The following is a 6,427-nucleotide window of genomic DNA, read 5'->3' on the forward strand; positions in this document are numbered from 1 at the left end:
AGCGCCGTTTATCTATCTGCGTTCGTATCCGTCAATTCTCTCGTAGCTAAGGATCGTTTTCGTCATATGGCACTGCTAGCCAACGACAACGTCCTTATCCAAAACCATAATTCTGTTTTATTTGATTTCTGACTCGCAAGTACATCAAGACTGGCGAACCAGCTGCTGCTGCGTTGCCTGTGATGCTGGGTTTTCTGCTGATGGGTTTTCAGTAAAATGTATTTCCAGATTCCGATGGAGTATGAAGTAGTATGAAGTAGTTTCTCCTAACGTTAAAGGAATCTAAATTGTCAGAATTTCCAAAGATTGTTGAAAAACTAATCTCTTCACATATGCAACACATTTGTAGTTCCATAATAACCCCGTGCCAGCATGGTTTCATGAAGCGCCGTTCCACCACTACCAACTTATTGGAACTTACATCTTTTATCATGGATGTATTATGGAATGATTTCAATAACCCTGTCTTTAGTAAAGCATTTGACTCTGATTCGCTTCTTTTATGTAAACTCTGTCTTTTGGTATTTGGCCAACCGATCTCCTGACTGGATTTCGAGCGACTTAAATAGATTTTCACTCGCGCCCAGTTGGCATTTGATGAGCTCCAAAAAAAAGCCATCTTGGACCTTTACTTAGCAATTTTTTATTAATTGCCTTAAAAATTTAACTTGTACTTATGCACGCTAAGGACGTTCAGCTTTGCCTTCAGTGTAGATTCACTAGGCTTAATCTAGACTTCGATCTGATTTTGATAAATTTCCAAATTGGTCCTTAGCAAATTGCCTAAAGCTTAATGGAATGAATATTTAAACTTATATCATTTTATCAATCTTACACTTACCGGGCTAGATACTTTTTCTATGAGTATGCTTTTTCTATGAGTATACTTTTTGAATGATTATCTCAGGTTAAGAATGTGAGGGTCGTATTACATTTGAAACTTAAATTTACCGACCATAGTAAAAAAAAAGTCAAACGAATTTTATAACGCCCTTAGAGGACATAATTGGGTTGCAAATCTTCACCTTCCCTTTTAACATAGACTTTTATTAATTACCTTACCCTCATTAAAAAAAAGTATAACGATGATAGGTGCCGTGTTCCTACATAACGGTTGCAATGGTAAAGTAGACAACCAGCATATTAAAATATGCTCGGCACTTTCAGGAGTTGTAGATTGGGGTCCCAGGGTAGTCGATGGATAGTTGTTGGAAGGGTGCTCCCACCGCGGTAGGTTTTATATGGCTTTTCGGCCCTTATATTATAGTTCGGCGAGATGGCCTTTCCTGGCGTTGCACTCAAGACAGCGGGAGCCAGGGCGGCGTCAGCACTTTTTTAATAAAGGAGCGACGCTTTTTGAGTTTGGTGGTTGCAGTTGCAGTTTTGGGCACTACGAAGGGTTTCCTTTTCGAGGAACCACAAGGACTACGTCTCATCCTTTATGCAGGATTATCAGACCAAAGCGGTATCCCAGGTAGGCGGTTCGGCGCAGTGCAGTACTTCATTAGACATTGTTGAACCCATGAAGTCGACAAAGATCCCGAGCACGCATCGCGTCGGGCTGTTGGCGACACAGCTCTTCACGTGTCTCAAACGCGGACGCATCGCCCTTAGCGAAGTCAAAACTGCCATCTGCATCCTTCCGAAAGGACTTCTCTTACACGATCAACCATAATAGCCTCGAGCACCTTGCCAAAGACTGACACCTGGCATATCCCACAGTACGACGGGGGTTTACACCTATCCTATCTGACGCCACCGTTAGCATTAGCGCCCAAGCCCCACTGGCCAATGAATTCCGCAACATCCCGTTCCTCAACCTCACCGAGCCTTCAAGAGTCAGAATCTCTCCGGCGACCCAAATCAGACCTCCTAGACGGCCCCCATCACAATCGAAGGCCTACTAGAACGCCGCTCCGATTCGCCTGGAACCCAAGTGACTATTCCCAAAATAAGAGGTGAAGCCTTTCCCACTCTAAACTTTATGAAGAGATGAAGAGTCCCACTCTAAAACTTTATTTAATTGCGATGCAGGACTATTCGAATTGAACGTCATTGCCAATCGGTCTTATCAACGCCCCTGCTACATTTAAGCGACTGCAGGACAGCCTGTTTCGCGGCTGCGGAACGTAATCTACTGTACTCTATTTCTTACTTCTTACTATCTTATCTTACCCAAAGAAGCCCTGACCACCTCACCCATCCATCCTCACCTTACTCCTATGAACTCCTATAAACCCTTCATTCTGGAAATGGATGCCTCAAATCACGGTAGCGGCGTTCTGAGCCTCAAACCGAACAAGAACGCGTCCTGGAATATTAAAGCAAGACGTTTAGACCTGCTTAATGTAAATATAGTGGTACCCGCCACAAACCGCTAACTGGTGTTCACGCACTTGCTTTCAGCAATATCAGATGAACATGAAAATCAGAATCACCCACTAAAACAAAGATTTTTTGAGCCCGCGGAATGGTGAAACTAAGGCCTATTAGCACGTAAACAGCCGCTTTGGCGGCCAACACTGCGCCGACCCGCCGACCTGGGATACCGACCTCACGTGGCTTACGTGACTTTTTTTCTTATGAACATCCGTAATAATTAGCAATAAGCATGAAACAATATCCAACCTAATAACCCAGCACTAGTAAACGGCGCCAGAAGTAGAAATCAGCAGTATCAGCGGGAACAATGACCGACTGACCGAAGCAAGCAAAGTCAGCTAGCTAACCCGAAATGAACAAGCAACATGAGTCAGCAGACTCAGAGGTGGGTGACATTGGCATTCACATTGGGGGAACACGTTCATAACATTGACCTTCCCTAGACTTAGTTTATGTATAATTTAGCATCTTATATAAGAATTGTTCTTCCGAAATAAAGATAGTTGCGAATACAGAGTAGATCGGTTCGTTACTCAGTGTTAAGGTACGACACTTAAAACCAACCTACTTCGAGTGATCCTGTGTGAAACGGACCACAAGTAGGACTCCCTTACAACAAACCTACTTCGAGTGCTGCTCCTGTTGAAAACGGACCTCAAGTAGGACTCTCTCAAAACTATCTACTTCGAGTGGCTTCTGTGTAAAACGGACCACTTGTAGCCTTCGGTATCTAATCTACTTTTAGTGTTGCTCCCGTGAAACGGACCACAAGTAGAACCCGCGTTACCCAAATTACTTTGAGTGTTGCTCCCGTGAAACGGACCACAAGTAGGAACCGCGTTATCCAACATACTTCGAGTGTTGCTCCCGTGAAACGGACCACAAGTAGGATCGGCCGTTACGGAATCAGCCGAACCCCTGTACCATCTGTACTTGAGGAGAACCATCCCAGGACTTCAAGTATCTCACATCAAATCCAGCCTGATCACAGCAAGCGCTTGGTCAACGCGATCAGTCGCTTGCAGAATCCAGGTAAATTTAGTCAGAACTTTTATACGTTTTTAGACTAAGACTCCGGGACCTGCCGTTATGCCCGCGAGTTCAAATTCGACGTAGTGGCCGCACAACACTCTACGGACGAACAATGAGTATTATTGTAATTCCAACAATAGTTAATGTGATACAGAATAAGAAACCACTTTGTTTTTTTCTTTTAGGTTATTCATCGGTTAGGTTATTCATTTAGGTAAGACATCGGAGTGTCAGTCGCAATTTTAAAATCTGTTGTTAATAAAAAGGAAAAAATTGTTCAATTATTAAATCACTTCAATTCTTTTTCTTCATAGCAAACGGTCGGTGATTTTTTAGCCTTTTAATAATTATTGCTTTCTACATTGTATTAATCGTTTCAGAGCACTGGTCAAAGGTTGATTTGTATTGAAAATTTAATCACCAAAATAGAATGTCATATTGACTGCTCTTTAAAATCGTGCAATAGAACTTTTTTTAAGGTAATTGGTCCTTATTTGCAACACCTTTGTTGTTCTTTGGCTTTCGAAAGGGCTTCCAATCAGATGTTTTTTACACCGACTTTAGAAAAGCATTTGACTCAGCCTATCAATCCTTGAACCTTGTCTATTTAATTCGGCCGCTATCAAAACTCTGATAGCGGAATAACTTCTTTACGTGCAAAAACGTGTTCTTTTAAAAAATCTACGTGTACAATGTAAATTTACACCAAAATAAATTTTTTCGATCGAGACCTTACCAGGTTAAGTACTTTCTTTATGGGATTGCTTTTAGATAGATTAACTTAGGCATACCATACCTCCTCAATGATTAATCAGCTGAGAATGTTCCTGGATTTATCAAAACAGTTTCATGACTAATATGCAAATAAATGTTTATATATATCCTTGGTCAGTCCGATTCTGGAGTACGGTTCATGTGTCTGGAGTCCCGAATATGGGTTTCATAAATACCGTATTAAATCGGTACAAAAGAAATATTTGCTCATAAAGGACTCAACTGGGATGCAAATCTTGTCCATCCTTTTTTTTTTTTTGCGCGGCTCCCACTGCATACGAACATACCACCTCCCGCCCAACTGATCAAGGGGCACTTGCACATAACGTATGGCGGGGTATTGCGGATATAGATCCGAGATAGAGTAACGGTAAAGTAGGATAGAGTAAAGTATTACGAGGAAGAGTGTTGCTCATATAAAGCGTTAAGAATAAAAGATTAAAGGTTATGCGTAGAGCAAAATGACAATATGTGTAATGGACCATTATAGTCCGTGTTGGGCCAAGCAGCCACCAAAAAGTGCATTTAAAGTGCGCATGCACTTTGGGAGCTTTGGTGGAGCTTCTGCGCAAGCTCTTAGGTTTTATGCACTTGCAATTCGGCATTGTTTTGGTTCGGCCTCGGAATTTGTTTTGGGGTTAAATTGACCCACAATAAATTGAATTATAAAATTGGACCTTGTCTATTAATTCGGCCGCTATCAAAACGCTGATAGCTCAACAGTGATTGATATATATTGAGGACCCATATTGAGGACATACTAAAATATGGGATGGAACAAACATGTGTGAAAAGTTTTTGCAATGTAGGGGTCACTTAATTTTTTTGATCATCTTTTAATAAAACCAAGCATACCCTTTGCTTTAAAAACCATGGTGAATATATGGTCGATAAACTTATGTTTTAAATCTAACAGATCGTTAACCAGAGTTAATCGTTCTAAGGCGTACCCATAAAGAAAAAAGTAGTCTGAAGAAGCTTTAGGTTATTGGCTAAACACCAATTTGAAATTTATCCGATTCGGATTGAATTACATTCACACATACATTGTTCATTCCCTGATCAGTAGACCTCGGAATTTGCATATTTTTAACGGTTTAAGTTATTTGAATTCTGAAAACACCAAAATTCATTTCAATGAATAGATAGTTAGAAACGATCGGCATATTTTTTTTTTGTGCATATTTGCATAAAATGCATATGCTGCGTAATACACGGTAAAATTTGACAGAGATACTTAGTATATTGAATAACTAGTTGTACACCCAGTTATTTTGTGCTATTTAAGAATCTACCAGTAAAGCCATTCGAACCATTCAAATTCCAAGATTAAACTTTTTTAGAAGATAATTTTTAAGTATTTTAATGGGAGAATTTAAGGATTTTTAAGAATATTTAATGTGATTTGTGACATGTTAAAGTGCCATTAGACATGTTAAACATGCTTGCGGGGAAGACGTGTTGCCGTGAATTATCAACATTAGACCACATGAGCTCTGGAATATTAAAGTCACCCATAGCTACCAGCTGGTCACAGTAAGACAGAAGATTAGAAACGAATCGAATAGCGGACAAGTGTTGCCAGAATTTGGGCGGGTCGGACGAACATGGTATATAGGAACAGGTAAAGTATAAAAATTTACCGAAGAAGATGATTTTGGATTGGCATTTAATTTGGGTTTTTGGTAAGGTGGAGATAAAGACTTAGGAGCCTTTCCATTGTCTTAAGAATGAAGGAGACTTTAGGTCTATTGTCCTTAGGGGTGCAGTTGTAGGGTTTCCCTACCTCGGGTATGAAAACAACCATTGTACACAGCTTTGGCACCATGCCAGTAGTGAAGACTGTGCTACAGATCTTCATGACTATAGTTGAGCCGGTAAAATACCGTCCGGGCTGGGAGATTTTAAGGGTTTTAAACTATTTATCGCTCATTTAAGATTCCTATTGCTATGGATGTATTCAAGCGAGCCCTTGTATTCTTGGCTACGCATCTCCTGGGTTGTCCTTTCCACGAAACAGCCTGGGAAGAGTGCGTTGGTATGAGCCTCAATGGAGTCCTGGCTTGTCGTAGTCCACCGCAAATCCGGAGTAAAGACTCCAGCACGGCTATATAAAGATATAGCCTACGTTGGCCGTATTTGAGAGGCCTTAGACGAGAGGCCTTTGATGACCCCTAGATATTGGTGTAGAAACTAGCCCAGGCAGCCCTTTTTGCCTTTCACAGTTACTTTTTGTACT

Source organism: Drosophila ananassae, chromosome 2R (assembly GCF_017639315.1).
Source record: "Drosophila ananassae strain 14024-0371.13 chromosome 2R, ASM1763931v2, whole genome shotgun sequence".
In the NCBI taxonomy this organism is placed as follows: Eukaryota; Metazoa; Arthropoda; class Insecta; order Diptera; family Drosophilidae; genus Drosophila; species Drosophila ananassae.